The 27,410-nt window shown below is 40.0% G+C and overlaps 1 protein-coding gene and 1 non-coding gene across 2 annotated transcripts in view; both read right to left on the bottom strand.

Moving 5' to 3' along the window:
* Nucleotides 1-27,410, bottom strand: part of SPATS2L (spermatogenesis associated serine rich 2 like) — a 147,205-nt gene that overhangs the window by 105,438 nt on the left and 14,357 nt on the right. The window lies entirely within an intron of this gene.
* On the bottom strand, nucleotides 19,034-19,189 carry LOC128144643 (U2 spliceosomal RNA). The gene has a single exon (XR_008236151.1). It is a non-coding gene; the product is annotated as a U2 spliceosomal RNA (small nuclear RNA).

The raw sequence follows: 27,410 nt of genomic DNA, 5'->3' as shown, positions 1-27,410 counted from the left end.
GATGGAAAGGTGATGATTGATCAGGATGTAACTAAAGGTATGGGAACTGTGCATGACGTCAATGGTATAGAATAAGGGGTGGATACTGTCCTGGTTTCAGCTGGGATAGAGTTAACTGTCTTCCTAGTAGCTGGTACAGTGCTATGTTTTGAGTTCAGAGCGAAGAATGTTGATAACACTGATGTTTTCAGTTGTTGCTCAGTAGTGTTTAGACTAATGTCAAGGATTTTTCAGCTTCTCATGCCCAGCCAGTGAGAAAGCTGGAGGGGCACAAGAAGTTGGCACAGGACACAGCCAGGGCACCTGACCCAAACTGGCCAACGGTGTATTCCATACCATGTGACGTCCCATCCAGTACAGAAACGGGGAAGTGGGGGGCAGGGATTCGCCGCTCGGGGGACTGGCTGGGTGTCGGTCGGCGGGTGGTGAGCAATTGCACTGCGTATCATTTGTACATTCCAATCCTTTCATTATTGCTGTTGTCATTTTATTAGTGTTATCATTATCATTATTAGTTTCTTCTTTTCTGTTCTATTAAACCGTTCTTATCTCAACCCACGGGTTTTGCTTCTTTTCCCGATTTTCTCCCCCATCCCACTGGGTGGGGGGGAGTGAGTGAGCGGCTGCGTGGTGTTTAGTTGCTGGCTGGGGTTAAACCACGACACCACAGTGAGTCGAATGGCTGAGCAATTGTGATGACACAGCTGGCTGCAGGGATGGTGCTAGGAATTAATATGTGAAGTTGCTATAAGCATGTAGAAAGCTTTGGATGAAGGGAAGAACAGCGTGGTAATTGCTAATAACCACAACACAGGAATGATATCAAAAGGGTTGTTAAAAACAAACCTGATCATGTCACGCTGATTTTTGAAGGAGAAATATTTAGGCCTGCTGCTCACAATTTAAACAAAAGGTGTATCTACACGTCTTCACCTGGTATTGGCAGAAAAACTCAGTTCTCTTCCCAGTCAACATCAGTCCAGGCCTGTACTGAGCAATGTGAGTGATTTCCCCATCACTGCCCTACCCTTAGTGCTTTCACAGGAACTAGCCTCCAGCAGCTACAGTCCCAGGCTACGTTCAGGGTAGGAGTGTCAGGAGGAAGAATCAGCATGCTGGACAATTCTAACTGGAAACAGCCTTCGCATGTGGGCAGTGAGAATATCACTGTCACGCCAAATTGATTTTGCTTCGGGCCACTGCTAGCACTTCGGCTCTACCTTGCCTACTAGATGGGCTGTGAGAGAACTACGTGGACTGTTTGCGCAAAAGCAATCTGGCACTTTTGCCTCCATGAAAGCAGGATCAATCTGACATTCAGCAAGACTCTGACCAAACCCTGCTTAGCTTGCTCTGGTAAGTCACCTCAGAGAAGCCTTCGATGCGATCGAAATCCTGCAACAGTATTCCGCCCTTTGGTTTCTGCTTCCTATTGCCTTTGTCACTTTGACCCTTCATCTCCCATCCTTGTGATTCTTGGCTTTAGTGTACTTTTCTCTTCATCTAAACATAGCAGCTCTTCAGCCTTTTTGTCTCTCTACTACAACCTTGGCTGCCTTTAATGGATCCTGCATGAAATTAGGCCTAGTTTGCATTCTAATCAACTTTGGTGACTTATGCTTTTAATTAGTCCTTAATATTCCTCCAGTCTGCATGGATGGTGCATTATAAAGAACCCTTTCTACATGCCATTGTGGTTTCAACTGGAGGGGAAAAAATATTTCACAAATGGTATGGATACAAGAAATATATGCAATTTATCACAAGCCATTATGATTTTATTCTCTCCAGCTGGAGCAGCAGATGTGTTAATATGTTTTTCCAATTGAAAAAGTACTATGTGATTTATTATTCCATGAGGAGCAGGGGTCCAACAAGGCCTCTACTTGGATACAACCTCTATGGGATTCTCAACATACTGTAAATTGCTGGATCTGAGTAACCCCTCTCCAAAACCACAGTGGGCCTCTGACTGCCTTGCATGCAAAGATTTAACAGGTTAATTGACCAAATCATGCTCACTTCAATAGCCCCTTTGTGTTTAAGATTTGACCCACAGAAGAGCTCTGAAAGTTCAGAGCACAACATAAGTGGTAAGTATTACTGGGTCACATTTTGAGGTTCAGAATCAGTTGTTACTTAATGTTTATTCAGGCAAACTTCCATTAAAGTGGAGTACTGAATCAAAAACCCAGTAAGGACCTCCAAATTTCACCCATTATTAATCATTTAATGTATCAATTAAATGTAATGTTCTCTGACATCTTTTACTCTTGCCTGATTAAATATCATTCCAAATAAAAGATATTCAACTGTCACTTTAAAAGTGTGATTTATTGCTAGCCAACCTGGTCATCTGATAGTTGAATGAACCGAGAAGTTTCTATGAGGGTTCTTGAAACACTCTTTCATTACAGTTATATTTATTGCCAATTTCTGACTGTATTTAACAATAATTAGAATGATCACTCCAGAAATGAGGTCCGGAAAAACACATATCCTAAGAATATTAAGTGTGCATAAACCAGCAACTTTTTTTAAGACATCAAGATCTTTTCCCATCACATCAGACATATAGTACTGACATTAAATATACTCTCAAGTGGTTCAGAGCAGTGGGAGATTTCTTCACACTGATAAGAGTAGTTCTCTTAGTATTTCACATCTCCTACAAAATATGTTTTATTGAAGTATTTGTTTCCCACTTGTTATTTGGAATAGAAGAGTTAAGAGATAAGCAGGGCAGTAAAATTTTGAACCTATCATCTAAAACACTTGGTCCCATGAAAATAATACAGAAAAACTAATGGGCCCACTGCCATTACTGCCACCAGGATTTCACCTTCTGTGCCCTGGCAACCTGGCAGTTTGCAACACCAGGACTACAGGCATATTTGTTAGTCTCATGGTTTTCAAATATTATTTGCTTGTTAAAGTAAAGCACGCTCATTTCTAGACTTTAAAGATGAAGAGACTTACCTCCTGTCAGCTGAGGTAGTGACATTTCAGCCAGAAAAGAGCACTTGAACTTCTTAACATCAGTGGTACAGGGTCAGATCACAGGTCTGACCTCAGCGTCTCATGTCTCAGTCACAGTCAGCAACTGATGCTTAAGAAAGAGTGTGACGAGAGAAAGCGTGCAGTGCGGCTTCACCAGTAAAATTTCCCAGTTTCCAGAAATGTGCAGCATGGGCACCTTTCTTCTGGCATGGTGGAAGTTATCAGGATCAAGACCTTAATTTTTCAGGGTTTGAAAAAAGGAAATGCTGAACAGCACTTGAGCGTGTCACTTGAGTGTGACAACTCCCGAAGTCCAAATAGTTGCCTGGATCAAGGCCAGGCTGCTAAGCCCCTTGCAGGATTGAAACATTAAAGTCTGAGAGCCACTGGGAGGAGGAGGACATTTTCTTAGTCTTGGCTGATTTTGTTCTGAGGCTGCCAGAGTTTGAAAGAAGGCAAGCCTAAACTGCATTATGTTCTCAGTGTTTACAAAAGCCATATTTACTCAAAGGTATATTCTGGAAAAGCACTGGGCCAGACTCTGGAGATCTTATTCATTCTACTTCTGCAAACTTCAAAAGAACTTTAACAAGATTTTATGCAAATATTATAATATTTCAGCCTAAGGTAAATGAAGCTCACAAGGAAAACTTACTTTCTGTTCAATCCTAGGAAAGGAAATAACCCAGCTGCTTAGATCAAATCTAACCACTTTGAAGGCAACTGACTTTAGTAAGGGAGAATTTTATCCCCAATTCCTGAACATGCTAAATATGTAATAATTATTGAATAATTATATCTTGCATTGTTTCTTGGAATGCAGGCTTGAGAGACCAAAAGAAGTCTGGGATTCAGAGCTTCCTGCAAACAAGAAAATACATGTTTTTAAAGGCATCGGTAAAATGAATCAGAAAAATATTATCCTGAGTGTGCGATAAATGAGGGGAGAAATACTTTTCTATACTTTTCTATATTAACCTTAAAATATGTACACACAGAATTAAAGGAAAAAAGAAATTATGACTATTACATACTCAAATTCCAGGGAAAGAGCCAAGTGTATCAGGTTTGGCTTTTCTTCATATGCAGGGCAGAAAGATTTCACAATAATTTGCAACACATACAAAAAATATACAACTTAAAAAGCCAAATTATGTAAATCAAATATGGAGCTGTTCTCAGCGAAGCCACTGTTACCCAGAGCTTTCAATGAAAGCAACTTATATCAGTATAAAGTTCTGTCCATTTACAAAATCCTTCTCCTGACAATCTTTTCTTTTGCTTTAACAAAAGCTGGCACTTTTGCCATTTGCACAAAGTAGAGACATTTCCTGTTTGCTGCATAGGAACTGAAGCAAGAAATCATGTAGTGCCAGTCAGCTCTCCTATCTGAAACACTGGGAAAATACATTAAAATAACTTAGCACAGTCTAGACAGGCTCAGCACTGTCTACGTCAAAAATTGTGATCCAGGCATACCCAAAAGCATGAGACTGTCTTCAAACTGTAATATCTTTCAAAAATAATTTGGTTTTTGAGTCTTTAACACTCCCATGATGAATACATTTTTTTTTACTAGTTTAGAATAATTAGAAGCAACATTTCACCTGATCATATGCTGCCAAGAAGCTGGAACTTGCAGAAAAATATAAAATATTGCAAAAATAAAAATAAAATTGTGAGTGTGAACAGGAACACTCATCTCAGGAAAAACTCAACTGAACAGGGCTGGGAGGGGGGACGGGGTTAGGGGGGAGCATCCCTAAGCCAAGCATCCAAAAAATTAGAAAATAAATTAGGAAAATTAGAAAACCAGAAGTTTTACACTGTTGTTATTACTTGAACATTAACAATATTAAGAATCAGCTTTCTGTGAAAGCAAAAATGGGAATAATCTTGCCTATACTGTAGCATTAGAAGTCAGGTTAGTATAAGAAAAGAGATGGGAGGCAGAAGGGACTCCCAGAACAGACCTAGTCTATCCTGGCAGGTGTCTGTTCAACATTGCTGAGTTAAGTTCCTCAGCCTCTTTGAATATTCCAGCCTTTCAAAGCCTGTATTGTCAGAAAATCTTTCCTCATATCAAATTGCTGTTTTCCTTGCTGTAAACTAAACTAATTTCCCCATGTCTGGTAGAAAGACAACTTATCACTGTTCTTAGAACAATTTTCATATCTTCACTTAGCCTTTTCTTTCTTAGACTAAAAAGTCCCTTTCCCTCACTTTATCTCGTAAGCTGTATTTTCTTAGCTTTCATTATTAACCCAGCTTCCCCAGGCTCAGGTTCTTTGTACAGTTCTCACAAAAACCGGTGACCTACTTTATATATACTCAAAAAAGTACATGTATAAACAGCACAACAACATTAAATCAATCAAAAAAGAATACATTACAGTTTAATATATTTATATTAACTTATCAGTCAACAGTCTCATCACTGCCAAAAGATTCACGATCCCTCCACAACGATCTTTGTCTTGTCCTGTGGTGTTTTTTCCAATTACGTTGAGCATAGGAACTTCATTGATGTCTGTTCTGTAATGCACCTTCCACATTTAAGGCAATATGCAAAACCCATGCATAATATCACTAGCAGTTTTGAATTTAAACATTTTAAAGTTACTGGAATGTTTCATTTTCTTATAAAGGTGATGAAATTTGGAACAAATGTAAATGTGTTTTCCTCGAGAGAAATCTAGGGATTAGGTCAAAAGTCCCAAGCCACAGATGCCAAGGAGAGGAAAAGAGTTCAAAAGGTTTCCTTTTCGCAGATCCAACAAGTATTTGTAGTATCTTTCAGCTAACGCAGGTGAAGGTGACAAATTGTACGGCTAATTTCACTCTGCATGAAAACAGAACATAATAAATGTTTTTAACCTAAAGATATGAAAAGAAAAGCAGAAAAGCTGTAGGGGAGATTGTAACTGACCTGAAAAGAAGGAATCTGCCATCTATTCCAGGGCGACAAGGAATATCTGAAGCTGGGCAAGAAGACCTTGGCAGAATAATAGGTGTGAGTGGGTCAGTGCAAGGTTGGGGGCAAACAAGGGTTACAAAGGCTCCTTGGCACTGTGAATTAGGGAGTGAAATTGGTATCCAGCTGCTCAAACCAGTAACCTGGAAGAAATGCTGTGCAAAGACGACGATGGATGTAGGCTGTCAATTTTAATAAAGACTTTGGGAAACTGAAGGAATTAAGTGGGTTCCAGTCATGGGGAAATATGACAGTAAAGGCAAAAGTAAGTTGCTCACAAATGCCCCAATAAAAATACAGAGTATATGCAAACATTCAGTGACACAAAGTCTAGAGCTAGACATTATACAGGGCAATTTGATTAAAAACCAGACACACCTTGTCTGGTAGTAAACTGTAATGGGGATGCAGCATTGCCCCAGAATCTTATAATAATGATTTTGACAACTGGCACAGAGTGAGCATGTTCTCTGTGCCTGTGAGTCCATGATGTGCCAAAACAGGGGCAGATGTCTGCCTTAATGGAGATCATTTGGAGATAGTGGATAGATAAGCAATCAGAGAGAGATTTGAAAAACATTTGGGGACTGAATAAATCAAAGAAGGCTAGCAACTTTTTCTACTGTCCCTAAATGAAGAGTTTTGAAGAACCGGTGAAGAGCTACCACATGGAGGAAGAAAGCCAGGCTAAACAAACCAGATTTTACTGGTTACATAAGAAAATATGGGCCCCAGTGTGCTAGCGGAAAACAGCACAGAAATAGTAACATGACAAGTGAATAGGCCAAGGAATCACAGCAACAATGAAATGTGGTAATCACCTGAGGAAAACTGAGTATTTGATGTCTCTACAGCAACAAAACGATCCCAAAGAAAATGGGAAACTGGAATTTGTAAACTAGGATATACAAACTAAAAAAAAGTAGTATGATTCAGGGTCGTGCTGGATCTGACTGGGATGGAGTCATCATTGCAGGCCATGTGGTGCCATGTTTTGGATCTGTGGCTGCAACAGTGCTGATAACACACCAGTGTTAGGCTGTTGCTGAGCTGTGCTTGCACAGTGTCAAGGCTTTCTCTTTTTCCTCCCACTACACCCCCACAGCCAGTAGGCTGAGAGTGGGCAAGAGGCTGGAAGAGGACACAGCTGAGAGCTGACCCAGACTGGCCAAAGGGATATTCCATACCATCTATCCCCATGCTCAGCAATAAAAACTGGGGTAGAGGAAGAAAAAGATGGGGGTTTCTGCTTCCAAGGTAGCTGTTGTTTGGAGACTGGCTGGGCATCGGTCTGCCTGTGGGAGGTGGTGTGCCACCTCCTTTGCTTTGCTTGGTTTTTTCTCCCCTCTTTTCTTCACCTATTGAACTGTATTTTATCAAAACTCAAGAGCTGTCTTGATTTTGTTCTTCCTATTTTCTCCCCACTGTGAGGAGCTGGTGAGGTGAGTGAGCGAGCAGCTGTGTGGGTGCTCGGCTGCTGGCTGGGGTCAGATGCTGGTGAGGCACTTTATTTAGTGCTGTGCTTTAACAGAGCTTACCTGGCATGAAAAAAATAAATTAAAAAAAAAAAAAATCTAACTGCAGTGTTTACATTTACTCCAACAACCCAGACTTGTAACCACTACTACAGGCAGAACAGAACCTGCCTGGGTTTTCTTCACCCAGTCCAAGAACCCTTCAACATCCAATACTGCATAGTTTTAGGAGCACTTTACCTACGTATATGCCTATTATAAAACCCCAAGACATAAATGAACAGAACAAATTATTCTCCAGTTATTATTTCATTCTCCAAAAAAGCAATGAACATATCACCCACGTAGAGGGAAATTACAAATACGGAAAGACTAATAAAATGTCTCATTGACTAAGCTCATGTCCTTGAAATGCAAGCAATAACGTTCTTTACCATGACCCAATTGGAGGAATAACATTTATAGCATGACATGGTCCAGAGCCACCAGGGACACTTTACTTAGTACTGAGAAGGAAGAAATACCATGTTTATTCTTTAAACAGATAAATATTTGGCAACAGAAAGAGGAAGAAAGCAAGCCAGAGTGGAAGATGCAAAGAAGGGGGGGGGGGAAAGTATCACAAACTAATAAACCCTTTAAATGGTAGGAGGCTGAGAAGTAATGGATCTGTTTCACCATTTTTTTGTATATAATACTTTCAAAGAAATCCAAGTGAAAAGATGCAACATCTTAGACTTCATTTCAGCAAATGCCTTCAAGCCACTAATGTAGGTCACATACATTTGGCACCCTGGGCCAGCCTCCAGCTGCTTGCTGCATGCAGCAAATGGAGGCTCGTGTTCCATTCTGCAGTGTGTTAGAGAGCCTGTTTCACGTTCAGATTGTACATCGCCAACTCCTGAAGAACAAAGTTCTCCCATTTCTAGTCTAGTTAGCTGAGCAGTTGGTTTCACTGGAGACCTGATAAAAGTGAGATTTCTTCTCATATCCTCCAGATGGAGAGTTCAGGAGCATATAACCTAATCTTAAAAAGCTTATGTAACAGTTGATTTCACCATCTACATTTTAATGATTTTATATCCTGTTAATCTCTGGGACTTAAACCGGTAGAACTCATTGCCAAAGGACACTAGTATACAAAAGCATATTTATTTTAACTGGTTTAAAATATCTGTATTTCAGTCTCATCAGATAACTGTAGTGCTCTTCTTTTAGTTTAGAGAATAGGTACATTCTAAAAATAATAAGATTTAAAAATCCAATATGCAGAATTTCTTGGCACTGGAAAAAATTCTGAGTATTACACTAGACTGTCCAGAGAAATAGGAAAGTGTTTGCATTTGCAAGCCCGTGCTCTCTTCTGGCACACTGGATCTCAATTTCATTTCAAAGAAAGTTATATTGCAGAGCTGACAGGCTGTGTTCCTGGGTCTTATCCTGATTCACCCTTTTTAAGCCATTCATTATTTCTGCAGAATTGCAAAGGCAAATATACAAGTAAAGTCTAATCCATCTATTCCTCAAACACCAATTTAAATGCAACAGAAGTTCTAATTGAATTAGTGACTGCCTTCCAAGTAGCCTAACGGGCACAAGTTAGAAATAATTCATACCTGCGTTAAATAAAACGGAGCTTCTGGCTTGATATTGATGTATTTTCCAGAGAAACAAGGTTTATTTGGTTTGTGATTTCTGACATAGAGTAGGCACTATATTAACCATTTTTGACACAATGGTGGAACTTTTACTGCTTCCCTCTACTTTCAAAGGTTCCCCTCTCACCTGGCTTGTCTGGCAAGGTTATAGAGGTTTTCTCTTTCAGGCTTGTTGAATTATCAGCCAAACTACTGAAGCATTTTTCTAGAACAAAGCCCCACTAAAAGTTAGCTTCTCTAGCAAAACTATTTTGTGCTCATATCATCTTTCCTTGCAGACCTCTATATAAATATTAGACAGAGACAATTATTGTCCATATGTTTACTGTGATTCAAGAACACAGTGAAGAACAGGACCTGGGAATCCTTGCTCACTGTCATAATTATGCATTTTTAGAGAAACAGTCTGTCCTTTCACTGGAATGCATACGTGATATATAGAAAATCAGGACATATATTTAATAGTGAGATTGCCTAAGAAAGAATTTTTTTTTAATACATGGAAGTGATAACAGATTTGATAAGGAAAGGATGTTGGAGATAACAGGTTCTTGGCTGCTGGCTGGGTCAACATACCACAGGAGTATGTGTGCTTATTCTTCTACCATGCCTAGTGAAAGGGTCATAGGCAAGAGATTTAACCACATCTTCTCCCAGAGATCCTCCATTAATCACGATTATCAATTAATGAGTTCACGATAAGCCTCTTTTTGTTCAATCCGATTTTTTCTCTTCCTTGTTTAGAAGTTGAATTAAAGCATAATTACTTGCATTATGCCACTTGTGACAGTATGAGCTGATTAGCTTGTAAAGCACTGATTAGTTTTGAGCTATCTTAGTAGAAAACTATGAATTATAATGGAATATGCAGATAAGCTTAGAGAGGTACTTATGATATGAACCAAATGAATTTTACGTATAAAAATATAATTCAAAATGTGAATATTTCATAATTGCAATCTGTTATAGATAGAAAAGATAACACTATATGAAAAATTATGCTAATCTCATATCCAAACAACTTGCATCATTTCGTAACCAGTATATCTTTGTATTTTCTGGTACAGCAACCTTGTGTCACAAAGGGTGTCCCCCCCTCGCCCCTGCATGCTCCAGCGCCTAGTGGTGGACTCACAACATACCTGGCTGATGGGAGAACACTATAATTTTTGTCAACATTTTGGCAGAACTGCTTACCAGTGGGTTACTTTACAGCATGCACATCCTGCATGTCAACACAGATCAACCTCAAACCAGAAATTTTTGCATTTCATAGCTGACTGCTCTGCTCACTGAACCACTGGTGCTCTCAGGCCAGGGCACAATGGGTGGGCTAACCATAGCTCAGTGGGATATTTTCTGCAAGTCCTATTGGGTAATGAGATTTTGGAACAGAAAACAGAGTCACAGCAAATGTTTTTAGTGCCTTTTCAGCGAGGTTTTTCACTGTATTGCAGTACTTAAGTTTGCGTTTGTGGGATGTTGGTTCTGCCTCTGCTGCAACATGGCATGTAATGTGCAGGTGGAAAAAAAAGCACCAACTTACTTTCAACCCAACACCATGAAGTGACTCTAGATTACTTTTAAGTGATTAAGCAAAAATTAGTAGTTCAAAATATTCCTTGAGACTAAACCCCAGTGAAATTTCTCCACGAACAAGTGCAAGGAAGGAATCAGCTTTAGAAGAAGTCATAGGACTGTTCACCTGGCTGAGGTCTACTGTTGGAAGGCCCAATATTGCTGCCACTCCACTACAGCGAAGAGTGCGGAATCCCATTCAAAAAGATTCAGGGCTGCTTATATAGACAAAGCTTCTTCCTTTGATGACAGAATCAAGAGTACTTTTCTTTGACTGCCGAACAAACTATCCATTGCTCGCTGTTTCTTGAATTCCCACCCCACTCTTGCTTCAGATATCAGACTCAGGTTCATAGGCTGCAATTTATAGTAGCGTGAGATACTTGGTATTTCTTGTAGAATTAAATGTTATTTTACATGAATGTGGAATGACTTTACACCGTGACCAATACTGGTAGAACAAGAATACACAATACCTGAATGACTTGCTGCTCCACGATTGCCACAGCACAGATTGAAGCTATTCACAGTGTAATGTTAGGGCACTAAAACTGCTGAGAGGAAGGGGGTGACAGGAGAACACACACACAAGGAAAAAGCAGGGTCTCTTGAATTAGCAAAATGTGTTTTCTTATTATTCTTGAAATAAGTAAAAGTTTGTGTCACACCAGAGTCCAAATGGCTATGTAAACATCACCAAACTGTAGCTCTGATGCTACTGGCCAGATCCGACACTGCATCAATGGTTTCATTAGTATGAAAAAGCATGTAGGAAAGCATATGACCTCTCTATAGCATAAACACACGAGTAGTGCAGGATCCCTACTCAGTCAAGGGAGATGCCAGGAAATGTACCACTGACCTTCAGCTTACAAATGGAGGCCAGTGCAAGGATGGACTACTGATAAAGACCATCACTACCAGCATCATGTATGTTCTGGACAATCCACTTTTGTTTCCATGGACTGAATCCTATGCAGATTCTTTATTCCTGTCAGCTTTTTTCTACAAGCCTAAAGTCTGAGCAAGTAGAAATGTTAAGCAGTTGCCCTGTGATGAGAGGAGAGTCAACTAAACTGAATTCAAAGAGTTACACTGATTAAGAGGGCCCACCTCTTGTTTTCTTGAAAGTTAAGCACTCATTTTTCTGCATGGCCTTGCAGATTAGTATGCTGAGTATGTAGAAATCCCACTAATACGAGTAGGAGAATTCAATTCTCACCACCTTCCTTCACAGAGTTGCCCAAATATGAATAACATAATCTATTGCTAAGTATCCATTTTAGAAAACAATGATCTATTTTTTCCAGTTAAGCTGAAGTTAATTTTACAGGATGTGATCCAACAGTTTTTTCATGAGTCTACTCCCCTTAATAAATTGATTTACATGCTTTTGCTATTAGTATTAGGATAAGAGAATACCATATCCTCTGAGAAAGACTGTCAGCTTGTGCAAAAGAATGCAGATGCACTGACGGTTTCGGAATGTCGTAGATTTATAGCAGCTGAACAATTGACTGTCCTCCAGCAAAACTGTTGCAAAGGTCACATACACATATCCATAACAGTATCAAACAATGCTTGCATTTCTATTTTAAGCTAGATTCCTCGTAGCTGCTAAATTTACAGTAATCCACATTGTATTCTGTAGCACAGATTACTATGAATCTAGTGACTATGTACACACATATGGTGTAACCTTGGTTACATTACTACTAAATCAGTCTCTTAACTGGGCCTAAGATTAGATTACAAACTGCAGTTGAAAAATGTGTCATGAGATGGCTGGTTTACATGTACAGAAATCAGATTTAACAGCCTTCTCCAACTATAGCTCATGATGTGGAATAAGAATGTTACACTTCTGAAGCATTTTTCATCCGCTATTTATTCTTTTTCACTAACAACGTTTGTGGATTTCTTCTTTAAATTTGACAGCAGATAATTTATCTTTAAAATTGCCTTACTTTCTAAGCATGGGAATGGTACTTTTCCTATGGAAAATGTTTAGTAATTTCAAATGACTATGTAGCATTATGTATACAGAAATCAATGTGTAACCTGAGGTTCTTCCTTCCCCCTCATGAGTCAGATTTCAGCTTTATTAGAAAAATCTACTACTCCATTAGAAAGTCAGTAAGAAAATTAACATGTTGATCACCTATAAATTTAAGTTAATTACTTTGGGCTTGATACAAATCATGCTATTGAATTCAGTGGACTTTGGATGACACCATAAGGTTCATTTAGTTTTCTACTGACTTAAAAGTTATTCTTTATTTCACACAAAATCTTTTGCAATTTTTAATGCCATTAAGTACATTGCATACAGAAACTAAAGGATTGATTTTGCAGCATCACATTGCATACAGTTGTGAAGGAGATTTTATAGAGTAATATAATCACATGATAACTAATTGGGTATAGTAAGTCAGCCTCCCTCTGTCAGCACAATTACTCCTGTTTCAAAGCAGAAATTTCTTTTATATTCTTATAAGCAAAAATGGATTCCTGCTAAATGCCTTCCTTTTTTACTTCCCTAAATGGACACATATTTTTCTTGCTACACTCACGGTCACAATATTCACAGCAGAGTGAGGAAAGTGTTTTGCATGTGTGTGGTTTTTGTTGGGGTTTTTTTGTTTTTGTTTTTTTTTAAAGTATTTGAAATCCCTTAAAAAACAGCAAAGGAACACTTCTCCCAAGCACAGCATCCAGAGAAGAAAAGTCTTGGGGTCAGAGAAAGAATGGTTCGGGCTTGATGGGCCTAATTTTTCAATGAATTCCCTTATGGCCAGAGAGATAGCCAAGAGCTCTGAAGGAGCCTCAACCTATTTTACTTAGTCACAAGGAATTCTGTGTGATGGACAACTTAAAATAAACACACCAGAGGAAAGCACAGTGCATAAATCAGAAGAAGGACAAAATAACCATGTATCTTACCATGTCCTACAGCACAGACCTGCGGCAGCAGCTACAGTAGAGACTATTCTCCCTGGAATTCAATACTTTGTGCCTTGGTATGTAAAAGAGCCCTTTGTCCTTCAGCAAATTTTGAGGGTTATCTGAAGGACACATTCTTCTCTGCTATTTTTAAGAAGCAAAGATAGTCTTAGTTCAGTCTGTTCACAGCTACCACACAGAGGAAAGACAGTGCACGTCACATAGCAATCTTCTTTGCATAGTTTCCAGTCCAACAATGGACTCCTCTGTGCTTATCATTAAATGGCATTGTCAATCAAAGCCAGCATTCTTAAGCCTTATCAGTTACTCCAACTGGATTTTAACTGATCATCATCTGTCCTTATGCATCATCTCACTATCAACAGCACAACCCTTCAGTCCAGAGGAAGATGAGTACTGAGAGGACATCAACGTGTTAGTTTCACTTTAATGAATTTCATTAATGAGCTAGTTTGCCTGTCTACCACATAATATTTGGTCAGGGCAACAATCACAAATGCAGCCCCAGAGCTTCAAAGCACACCTTAAGCCATCTAAGTAAATACAGATATGATAAGATAAATGTTTAGCAGGAAATGTACATTACTGCCAGGGTACATGGTCCTAGTGAATTGCATTCTCAACTGTGTATGGATAATTTTTTGCATACCTCTATGGTCATTGATATGCTGTATATACACTTGCAACAACATCCATGTACTTAGCATATCTCAACACACATACATCTTTCATAAGCCTTGGAAAAACAGAAATAGAAAATTAATAACTGACCTGTATTAGGTCTCCTATTTGCTCCTGTAACCCTCATTCCTTATTCTTAAAGACAAAATCATGTACTTTTGATAGCAAAACAAGAAGAGTTCACATGACAATACTATGATGTAAGCAGCAAGGTCTGCATGTGCAGACCATTTGTGAATTACCAGAAGAGGAACCAGACATTTCAGAAGCTTTCACAAGAACCACATGGATCCTGGGGTTGTATGGTTTATGTCCCCTGAGCGTTACATAATGCATGGAGTAAACCATGGTTGGGATGCAGGTCAGGCTCTGATAAATCAACACCAAGTTTTTGTTGAATGTAGGCAAAGATCATGGTGGGCTATTTTCTTCCCATGTTACTTCCCATGTTTAGTCCATGTTACTCCTTCACAACGTTTCATGGCTTATTTTCCTCTACAACTCTGCTCAGTGTCTTATTTATAATGTGATGTTTTTCTGCACAGTCCCTCTCATGTCCTGCAGTTTAAACCAAAAGCTGCAGCAATCACTCTAGCAAATTTTTTTACAGAAAAGAAGCTTCTGCCAGGTCCCTGGAACCACACTAGTCAAATTACTTGACAGTCCTGGAGTGAGAGCTGGATAGCTGGAAATGTCACATGCTCCTCAGCCTTTGGAACAGAGCTGTCATGACTGGACCTCAGAAATCACTTACTGCTGTGATTCACTCCAATTTGAAAGCCATGCCTCCTTTGGCAGGAAGATACAAAGCCCATTCAGCTAGGTATTGAAGTTATCTTAAGGCACTAAAGACTTCTTAAGATGACCATCAAGAGTCTCTAACCTATTTTCTTCAAAAATCACCAATTAAGCAGGATTTTACAAAGCAATTCCTACCCTGTTCCAAAACACTGGTGCTAGATATGCCTCAGTTACACCGTACCAGGGGATCTCATGCCAGTATAACTGTCTTTCCAAATGTTTACAACAGCATTTCAGTTTTATCAGTTAGCCATGTCCTGACTAGGCAGAAACTTCAAACAAGTTACCCATTTATTTGCTTTATAGTACCCGCAATACTTGGTAAAAGATTAAAAAAAAAAACCCTCAGCTTTTTTCCCTCCTTTTTCCTTGTACATTCAACTTTTGAAGCTATGGGTGCTGGTCTGTTTTCAGTTATTTAAAAAAAAGCTTTGTACTCAGACCAACTATGGTTTATATACGTGAACATATGTGTCTACATTCTTTCTCTTTAAGTAAACAGTGAGCAGCACCGTAGCCCGTAACGTTTCGGGGAAAAAAAAGTCACCATTGGAAAAAATTAGCTAGGAGATGACTTTATGCAATTGTGGCTACAATTCATTATGTCAAAGATAGAAAATAAAGAAAAGAGCACAGCAGTCTATCAGACCCTGCTGAGGCAAACACACGAGAATTATCACACATACATATACACTCCTAAAATCATCTCAGAGCCTAGCTTCTGGGACTGGAGGGGGTAAATTCAAATTAAGGCTGAATCCCTGGACAAAGTCCATCTCCGATGTAACTCACTGGAGGCCCCCAAAACCATCAGAACCAACTAAGCAGAGCAGTCTGACAGCACAGACGGAAGATGCTGTTCTGTGGGCAGGTGCAGACAGTGCTAGGCAATGGCACCCCTGCCTATGGCTGAGAGAATGCCAGCACTGAAATGAAGACAGGCTTTTGAGTACCAGTATATTGAAAAATATGTAGCTATCTTCCAGTCTTTGCAAGATTAAATTAGAGCACCAAATAAGCAGACTAAGTAATAGCTGCAGACAGTGGCTTACAGCCTCAAATCCAAATTTCTTTTTTGCAACAAGATTTAAATCAGGTGAGCTCTTTTCTCAGTTAAGTCTTTGACAGATCTGCTGTCTTGCCTGGAATTACAGTTTCACCCATCAAGATGAAAGGAGATATTTATAAAATGTTAATTCCACCATTTTGACTCAATGCCCACCAAAAGAAAGGAGCATTATGAAGTACTTTATTATTTTTTCATAAAGAGGCTTCAGAAGGTTACCTATCTTCTAGCATACCACTCATTCTCCATACACTCCACAGCAATGTCAAACACATGGTAGTACTTGTAATAGAGACATTATCTGGGCATACATTCAGTAAAACCTTTGTATCTAGGAGATCTTTGTAACACCTTTTATCCAGGAGAGAACTAGGATGTCAAAAAGCACGTGAATGACAGGTTAAGCCTGAGGACAGTTTAACCAGCATGGGAAGGCTAAACAGAGTTATCTGAATCTAGGATGCTGGCCAAAATATTCACTATTGTAAAACTTTCCAGATCAGCAAAATTTACATTTTTGATCAGACAATACATGTAAGAAAACGAAGCTGCCACTGCCAAATAGGAATGGGTAAGGAATGGCAGATATTACACAGCTGAAACACTGCAGAGACACTGTCGTCATGACTACCAACAATGGCAGGCCCACCCAGACCTTTAGTTTCTATTGTGTTAGGTGCTGTACTTTCAAAGGTTCAATAGGCAAGGCATGAGAAGAAAACATGAGAAACAGAAAGTGATTTGCCTTCAGTTAGGCATCAAATGACAGATATGGGGATAGGACCTATGTCTCTGGCTTCCCAGAATACTGTCCTCTCCAGTCCGCCTGTTTCCTTGAAGTAGGCTGTTGAACACCCCCCCCCCCCCATATATTTCTAAAATGGAACAAAACCAGAGAGTCACCAAGTAAAATTCCCAAGACTCTTGAAGTGAAAAAGGACACTAAGTCCTTGCCAAGGAAGTCCTTGCCTAGCTGCCTACACAAGGAAGTTGCACATAAATTGAGAACAAATTTTCAAATTTCCTTTGAAACTACAGAGAAGTAAGCTTGTGTCCTATTCTGTACTGTCCCATCCCATTCCATCTCCCCCCTGCTCAGCACACAAAGTATATGCCCTTTTGGGGAAGAAGCACCTTGAAAATCTACCCTTCAGCTTGTATTGCTCATTTCTCTGCACAGAAAAATTAGGAGATTTAAATTAAGCTGACAGTCACAAAAAAAAGCTGTTGGAAATTTTACCAGGATGTGTAAGTAAGCCAGGTAATACCACATCCAAAGGTTCTCATATTTTATTGGTGATAAAAGTGACACCCCCACCATGGAAAGTCAAATAGTTGGAGACAGTTTTCAGCCAGCTGACACTCTCATCCAAGGAAAATGCTTTGATAGGGAAAACAGCTGCTAACATGGACTTCTGCAGTGTTCATTGGACCAAGGACAGTGTCAACAGCCATGAGTGAAAGGACTAGCTTGGAAGCAAAATTATACAGCTCTTCCTTTTCCCTTCATGCTTTCCTTGCAAATGTGGAGAATCAGTGGAGAGACCTACAGTTCTGGCAATTGCACTGCAGACACCAGCTCATGGGATGGCTCCAGAGCGCTGAGCTGCTGCGGCTCAGTGGCATGCTTAAGTTGTAAGTCCTTGCTCTTGTCTTCCAGGGAACAGTTTTGCCATTGCCTTGCTAGGGCCCAGACTGCTTGTCTGACAGCTACTTAGTCTTTGGAGGGATGTTAATTTTATCAGCAAGCTCTGCAAAGAAGCTAGGTGGGTGAGATTGGTCAATGCTAGCCCAGAGAGCATAGACTGGTTACTCCGCGTGTCACCCGAGTTGTTTAATAACATTTCACTCGGTAAACAAACAAGATCTACAGCAGCAATTAACATACACAGAATTTTCCTTGTCATATACAATCTAACCCAGATGCCTCAATGTTGCCATTTTAAAGAGCTGGTATACAAATTCTCTGTACCTCACATGAGAAAATTTGAAAGACTAACATACAACAAAAGATGAAAATGAAACCTATAAACATTCCAGAAAACAAGTAAATAATTAGAAACCTGACATCTGCTAACAATTGTCACTCACAGTTGCTAATTTTGAATTTGGCAGAAATTCCATTTCCAGCACTATTTTTCTGTATTTGTAGTCTTACTCATCTCTGAAGCCAAATAACTCTCTCATTTCAGTCAGCAGTGCTGCATGATGTGGGGCCCATTAGCTCTGCCACATTTTTAAGTTTTCTGTCCAGGTAACAGGCACTCCAGCCTCCGCTTTCTGCCTTCTGGCTTGCCTACAGTGTAAGTCCCCACAGGCTCCTCCTGTCTCACATACCACTGGCTCACTTCTTGCCCAGTGCCACGTGTAGGTTTATAAACTAGCAGCTCTGCTGTAAACAACCCTTGTGACCGCAGTCTTCACGGCACCTCCTGGCAGATCAGCCTTTGTTTTAGAGGCAGCTCCTAAAGACGATTCTGGTCCTTGGCAGTCTCTGACAGACACTTAACACAATTCACCTTCAAGCTTGCTCCTGTCAGCCTCTAAAACCCAGCTGTGCCTGCACACTGCAGCTCAGCAATCCACTGAGGTCCAGAGAGAAAGCCAGCAAAAGATGTTGTTCGTAATTACCACACGTATCCCTAGCTTCTCAAAGAGACGAAGAGTCTGTTGACTATTTAGATTCCATCAAGAGTTTACCACAAAAATAACACCATTGGTTTAGGAAATCCCTGAGCTGCAAACTGCTGGAGGATGGCAGAATATACAGGGAAGCAGTATTTTCCCTGCCTTGTTCGCCTTGTTCTCCTACTGTACTCTACTGTGATCGGTCATTGAGGGGTTTTGGTGCAGTGGGAAGACAGCAAGCCCACAGTTCACAGCCCAGCTCCACAGAGCTATTTAATAGCAAGTCCTCACACCAAAGATCTATCAGATACTAAACAGATTAAGAACAGACATGACAATCTTAGCCAAAAGGCCAAGAAGAATAATAGGCTGGATAGACATTTGGTAAGACCCAGCACAGACACAAAAACTCTTCTGTTTTGCTCCAAGGCCCTTGGACCTTCCCTGTTAGAAAGGCTAGCAGGAGATCAGGTGATGTCTTCCTCTCTGTTTGCAGTGTTTGTGACTTTTTGTTTCCTATTGAAGCTTTGCTGCCTCAGAGCAGTTCTGGGTCTGGAACCGCAGTTAGCAAACTTTATCCAGAGGGCTAAAACCCACCTGAGCTCTTTCACCGGGCAGGCAGTGTCAGCTGCAGTTGTCCATCCTGTCTTGGCTGCCAATTCTTGCAGAGTATCGTTGCAGCAAGACAAACAGCCATGCCTACTGCCTCTTGCCAGTGCTCAAATTACTCTGTAACTTTCATAAATTACTCAAATCCAATTTAGCTATGCTGGATGACTTTGATGATCTGTCAGTTTCTTCACTACCAACACTTCACAAGGTAAAATTCACCCTTCATTTCTAGTTAGTTACTTGACCTTTAGAAGAGACACTTTTCACATGTCCAAGCTGGCTGATAGTCTTTCTAAAAATCACTAACCTCGCAGCCTAGGCAGACAGCTGATACCACCATTCATACAGATTTTCTATGAACGGTGAATAGGGGGTGAGGCATTTGACTCTGCATCTTTTCCTTTTCAGTTGTGATTTGGATTGCTTTTGGCAGAATCCCCTAGTAATGGGAATGTGTCAGATATTAAAAGCTAAAATAAGAATCAGTGAAGCCTTCAAATAAATTACAAGCACACCAAATACAGTGCTGTCAACTCTAAAGGTCAGACTCTGGGTTTGTGAAATTTGCTCAGTGCAATAGGAACCACATATGTAAACACTGTTTTCTGTTGTATGCCTTTAACTTCCAGGTGCAGAAATCCTTTCTGTCCCATGCAGCTGACACACCTTAAAACACAGCAGAAGAAATATCATAAATGCAAAATAAATTAAAAAGATCAATCAATTGGCATTTGCCAGAAGGTAATCTTCAAGCTAAACAAAAGAGTAAGCTACAACCTTTAGACAGGACCTTGTTAGCAATCACTGAAATCCGGGACAGGAACACAAATAAACTCTCCAGTTTGCTAGCCATCAAACGATACTTTCAAAACTGTCAACAGCCAGAATTTTAAGTAGATAAAGATGCATATAAGTACCCATGGGATTTTTCAAAAAACACAAACAAGCTCAATTCCCATGGAAGTCAACAGGGAGTAAGCACCAAATGGGATTTTTGAATGCAGTGAGGGATTTACCTGCCATTTCTAAGTGCCTGTATATCTTTCAAACTTAAATAAACTCCCTTGAGAAAACAGTTTTTCAGAGGTGACTTTGGGTTAACTGTGAACTACATTTCAGTTACAGTATACTGTGAAAATCAAAGTTAGTCACCACAGGAATACAGGAACTGACAATAATTGCTTCATAGTGGGATTTGTACAAGTTAGCATGCCAACGTGTTCCCTGAACCAGATCCTTAGCTGATGTAAATCAGCACCAATTAGACCTTTCCAAGGCCTGGCTTTATATGCTTAAATCTAGAAGAATAGAACCCAAGACGCACAAAATTTGGAATCCACATCCTAATAACAATTTTATGTAATATCAGGCTTCAGGGATCCATGTTCCTCTTAGTACCCACTGAAGGAGAAAGTGAAAACTAACGTTCCTTTCAGTGTTCAGCTAGCAGCAGCTTCTGCTGCAAATTAATCTTCAAGACTGATACTACCTAAGCACTTAGGTTTGAATTGATTTGTAAGCCGGTGTGTATTGTCCACGTGCTTAAAACAGCACGTGAACTTATGTATTCCTGCATATAAAGAACATACATACATGTGAAAAAAAAAATTGCAAGGAGAAAATGCAAGCCACTATTTTGTGATGCATTTATCAGTTCCTTGCTTAAGCATATTGCAATGCATTTCTTAGCAGAGAGCATCTTAGTGGGGGGATTGCTCATACATAAGGTTATACGCAAGTATTCCCTACATAGAAGATGCCGGCGACTGGTCATGTAGCCAGCATCTTTATAGAAACGGAGAGGACTTTTTCAGTAGATTTATTTCTTCCTCTCCCACTCTCACCCTAAATGGAACTCCCTTAAACCTTCATTGTAGAGGTACTACATGCAACATAAATAAAACATTCCAGGTGCCTGAACTAAATGTAGAATTTAAAGCTCATCTTGAATCTGAAACTTTCTCGCGTGAAAAAACACTCTGGAAGCTTATGCAATGCCCAGCCCTACTTCATGCTGCAGACACTTAATATTTCTCTGGGTGACACTAGCACGAGGCCAGTGCACCCTCCACCTCACCCAGTCAAACCTTTTCCTTGGTTTTACTGAGGCTCAGTTCCTGCTCACATGAATGGGAATTCTTTATAACTATTAATAGGAGTGACTTCTGTATTACAATGGTACCTATGAGGACATACTGTGCCAGTTGCTGTACACATAATGGGTAGGAAGGAGACAGCTTTGCCTGGAAGAATGTGTGATCCTTACAGAACAACCAAACCAACAAATCTAGGAAAATGATCAGCCCCTTGAACAGATGTTCCTGAGGCACAGAAAGATCAAGTAAAAGTTGACCAAAATCACGTAGGAAGTCTCATCAAATCCAGAACTGGCTATTCCTTGCCAAGAACACTCACATCACAACTGCACAAGCTGAGCAATTATTTTTACTCCTTGACTGTGTTGAAAATGCCCTAATATATTCACCTCAGGCGCAGTCCCAAAAGGTGCTGCTCTGTTTGCTCAGACAGTAGTCTTTCACTAATTAAGATTAGATAAAGTTTCAGTGCCAGTCTAGAAATTAAAACAATTATAAAAATGAGTCAATAAATGAAATCATCAGCACCACCCTGTTAGCATCTTTGAAAAATATTTTTGTAAAAAGAATTATTTACTAAATACAGTAATTTAACACAAATATCCTCTCTCCAGTCCAACTTCACCAATTGCTCCAAGTCCTCTCTGGTTATATGCAACAGGGGCCTCTGGTTATATGCAACAGGGGCCTCCTCCTTCACTCACAGACATCGCAGCTCCTAGTCTTTAATTGAGCCCCAGGGAAGCTAAGTGTCCTGGACAAGCTGAAAAGACTATGTGTTCAGTCAGAATCCAGGACATTTTCTGGCAACATTTGATTTTTAAGATCACAAAATAACGACAATTTTTTTTTTTTTTTGGTAAGCATGCTGCTATTACAAGATTTTGAGTCAGCAGGAACATGTGCATATTTTTCAGAGAGTATTTTTTCCAGTGACTTAATGTCTGAATGGGTCCACCATGAGACACAGAAGTGTCATTAACATTCACCCCAAGCAAAAGAGCAGCTTTGAGAGTGTCCACACACATTTGTGTCACTCCAGTCATGGTTCACTACCTTGAATACTCATTCCACCAGACTGTTTGGTCCTGGTAAACACTGGACAAGTTTTCCTGGCTCCTGTACTTATTAAACCAAAGGAACATTTTGCTGACAAGTGCGTAGCTGGTGTATTTCAGAACCCAGGAAAGCATTCACAGGCTATCTTTGAAAAGGTCTTTTTCATAGAGGATCACAAACCAGGTCGGCACAGTAAGGAACAGAACTTTGGACTGTACAGAGCCTTTCAGTAAACCAGAAAAGCATTTTGAAGATGGAAAAAGTGAATCCCCAAGAATTTCCCAAAGATGGAAGGTAGCTATGCAGCCCAGAAGGTGATTTACAACGAAATTCTCCTTCCTACCAATACCTAACATCTATGCCTTACCTACATGGCACTGCTGCATCTTTCCAAACAAAAATTTACGATTGAGAGACATTTTCGCGAAGCCAAGTTTAATTTGTCAATTTTTCCTACAGGCCAAGCTAATTTTGTTCCCATTCAGATGCAGCCAGAGATCTGTTCTGCATCGAGTGCAGATCCTCCCAGATGCTTCCCAGTGCTCTCCCCCAAAATGTCAATGGGACGCAAATGAATTCCACATGCAAATGAGCAGCTCAGTGATTGGTGACAAAAACGTCCTGTTATTCTAGTTCTGTGACTCAAGAAAAACAAGGCAGCCTCACTACCTATATGTTACCTTTTATCTAAAACCTCTATTAAACATTTAGTGGCCAGATTCAGAATAACTTGCACATCTTAGATTGTATCCTAGTCCATGAGCTGACCTAGTGGAAGCCTGGGATTTATTACTCTGTTTGGTGGCAGGTAAGGGTGGCAAAATCCAGTTCCTAAAGGCAATAAAATGTTGCTGTATGGGTACTGATGATTCAGTTTCTTCTCGCTGTGTAAAAACCTGAATAAGCTTTGTATGAGTTTATATCAGGGTAATGGAATGAGGAATCCTCCTCTCCCCTACTTGCTAAGCAGCTGAGTACTCATGGTTCCGGTAATCTCTGCAGCATTCCCTGACAGATCCACAGTCATAGGCCAGGAAAGATCTCCCTCATTCCCCCACACCTCTTTCCATATCAGACCTGCATCGTGGAAGATCAGCCACAGTCCTTATATAAAGCAATTCATGACAAACTTTAAATACTTTGTGATGTATCACATTATAAACTAACACTTTATCGTTTAGTTCTACAAAAACTTGCTGGACATTAGAAGCAAGAAGAGCAATCTCAGATCCCTACCTTGCTTAATAGTTTTAACTTCCACTGGATAAATGTGAATGAAGAGGTTCTATCAAGAGAGCGCAGACCCGTAATTTTTTGAAGGAAGATACTATCAACCCCAAACTATGAAAATTTCCAAATGTGAAACCCCTTTGCGTAGGAGTTTAAGAAACTACTGGCAACTTGTAGCTAGATTCTATTCCAGAAACTTTACAGATCCTCCCTTACAATAAGTACACATCGTACTTTAACATAGTGGTTTTACAGCTCTCAGCAGTTTAATTATGTAGATTCTCAGGGCTCATTTCACTAGCGGCTCATTTCACAAAGTTGTACCACAGTACACTGCAAAAACTCAGATACCTTGTGTAAGCCCATGCAACAAAAAATTTTCTCCTGTCATCAAGTCCTTGCAGGAAACAGCAACTTATTGAGTGATCCGTTAAACACATCCTGTACCCTAACAATGCCCTACTGGTTTCAATAGGGTGTCAGATGCATCAAACATATCAACAGTTCTCACAACAGGAAAATAAATAGTGCTTAAAACTGAATCACTTTGGCCATAATAAAAATAATTCAACTCTAGTGTTATCAGTACCGGCACTTCTTTTAACTACTCGATTAAGTCCCAGCAATTAGCAATATCATTCATTTCAAAGAACAATTTGCAAGGGCAAAATTTTGCTTTTCCATCTGAATCTACAATAATTACTAAAATTTTAATAATTCTCAGATGCTAATGTCACCTGTTTAAAACAACCAACATTTGCTAGGTAACAGAGACAGAGTTCGTTGTGCTGCTGCAGAAGTGGGGCACAAACTTAGTATTAAGGTGATCTCAGGCAGTTCCAGCTATCATAAGCTTCAACAACAATTCCTGTATTTTAAGACATTTGTATGCAAAAGTCATGCTAAAGTCTCACAAATCACTGAACTTCAGCCCATCCTTCTCATGAAAATTAATAAAAATCACACTGCATACACCAGTGCTATACTAAGAACAGGGAACATGAATAAAAAAATGTTGGTTCAAAAAGCATCATTCTGATTTAATTTTTGCATTAGTAATTAAGATGTCATGGTCCCAGGATGCACCTATGTATTACTATTCCAGCAAAAACAAATATTGAGGCTGATGAGATTCAATTTCAAGAAGTCCCCAGTCATCATTGCCAAGGAGTTCCAGGAAACGTAGATATTGATTTCAGAATAAGTGAGTTTATGCATCAAAATGCTTCCTTTACCCAATTCTTTTGTAAAGGTTAAAGGTTAATTTCAACTCAAGCACAAATCCACTGCAGCCACAGTATCTAGCCAGAGTCCCATATCAGGGACAGACTTACTAGAGAAGATCTGAGAAGGCCACCCCTTCCTTTTCAGCTCCTGTCACATGGGGCACATACTCCTAGGACATTTGGTGGACATGCTACAGTGACAATACACAGCTCTTGTGCCTGCATCCACATCAACCAATGTAGTTATACTGGGGAAGCCGTCTGCTGGATGGACCCCTGTGGTAGTGGCCCCGCCACAGCTACCGATATCCAGTTCCTTTCCTCCCCAAAGAGAGTGTGTGTATCCAAAATCAACAGATTCACCTGTCTCAAGTCTCATCAGGAGCCAAGCACCCTCCTCTTCAACAGAATTGCCCAGCTGGTATTCATGGCTGTTTGATCTTTGCATTCAAGAGTGAGGCATCAACTGTAACAGTCTCAGAGACAAGTCTGAAGTATGCCAACACACCAGGGTGCGTTAAAGCACTCAGCCTCCATACGGCACAGCGCAGAAGCACAGCCTCTCCCTTGAGTGTATGCAGAGCCCTGCCGTGGACAGAGTGCTGACACTGCACGTCAGTGAGGAAAACACACTGCAGAGTAAGACTGAAAGCACTGCGTGACCTTGGAAGAGCCTGGTGTCCCTGGGGAGATGCGCAGCAGGAGCACATCTCCCACGGAGCCCACAGCAGGATATATTTGGAACTCTAAATACAACCTAATGTGAATACATTATAATACATTTCTTATTTACAGCTAGCAGGAACTTGCTTGTATCTCTGAAATCTCATGGGTCTGTTCTTCCGTCAGCCTTGCAGAATGGCTAGGAGCACTTCCCTAAATTACTAGAAAACCAGTAGAAGTAAGCCAAACTAAAAGAGGTTTTAGATACAGACCGCTGGTTAATCATTTGCCCATTAAATGAAACATGCAAACAAAGCTTCATAGCACAGATGTTTGCCAGGGAGCATTTATCAGCTCTTTGATGTTTGTCATCTGAAAAGTTCTGTTATTCTTCCAAATCATATCTTGATGCTAATTTTGTTACATTCAGCTCCAGCAATATGATCTTGTAGTATAAAGCAGCAGCAGTTATGCAAGAAAAGGAAATTAAGAGTTGGCTCAAAGGCAGATCTATGTCTGTTACAAGCTTTGTCAAAAACATGCGTGTCCTGACAGATGCTGTGAGTTGAGTGGTAATTACATATTGAGCTGAGATAATCACTCAGTAAGCCTGTGTAAAGTGATCTGGTGATCCCACCTGCACATGGTCTTAACAAGCAAGTTCCTTTCTATTACTGCCCCACAGAGTGGAACTGGTGATGGACTTGGACTCACTGTGGTTACTGTACTTTGATGTATCTCTATAAATTCAGTGCCTGACTTGCAGCTGCAATTCTGCTTTTTCTGTCACTTAAAAAGACCCACACTTACTGACTTTAGGAATACTGCATTTAAAGAGATAAATGTTTAGACATAATGGTCATGACTACAGATTTTTTTTTTTTTTTAATTCAGTGGCTGAACTGCAAATGTGTATATGAGTGAGGAAGACATTTAGTAGTGGTCTATCAAGAGGATAGCTTAAAAAAATCTGATCAAATATCCAGGATCAAATAAACAAGTTCTAGTTCATCAAAGATGAGCTTAAAATAACACATAGTTGTCACTGATGCAAAAAGTTGGAATGTGCTTTCTAAAATGTTAACTATATAGTTCAACACAAAATTCTTCAGCCTGCCCTAGCAAAGTCTGCAAAGGTAAGGTCCTTTTCAGTTACAATGCTGACTGTGCCAGTATGACAGATGTTTCCTGTCCTATTGGCTCTGTTAGTGCTTCACTCAATTTCTGTGTTTCCAACAAGTGTTGGCTAACTAATAGGTTTTAATCCTTCTCATTCGTGCTATTGCCTCTGTATCAGGCCAGCACAGACACCTCCAAATTAGCTCAGAGCATTAACATCCCAGATTCTTCATCTTTTGCACAAAACCCATGCATCATATTTTCTTCTGTGACTTTGCAGAGATGGTTTGAAGAGGTTTTTCTGTTGACATATCACGCTTGTATCAAGACCTCCATACTTTCAGATCTCCACTACCTGCTTCAATTTTTCCTATTTTCTGCTTCCATTTTCCAAATATGCTCTTGGAATTGTCACCAGGAGGGAGGATCGAGGAAAAAAAAAACATAACTAAGTGCTGAGCTCACTTTACCATATGTGAAATTGCAACTAGAAGCCAAGGCATTTTTTTGTATCATCTAATCTATTGCAGAAGATGCCAGAAAACGGAGGAGCCAAGGACTTAGCAGGTAGTGGGCCAAT

The sequence above is a fragment of the Harpia harpyja genome, chromosome 7, assembly GCF_026419915.1.
Source record: "Harpia harpyja isolate bHarHar1 chromosome 7, bHarHar1 primary haplotype, whole genome shotgun sequence".
Taxonomy (NCBI): domain Eukaryota; kingdom Metazoa; phylum Chordata; class Aves; order Accipitriformes; family Accipitridae; genus Harpia; species Harpia harpyja.
Note: the sequence above shows the minus strand (reverse complement) of the source record. Positions and strands in the feature narration are given on the sequence as shown.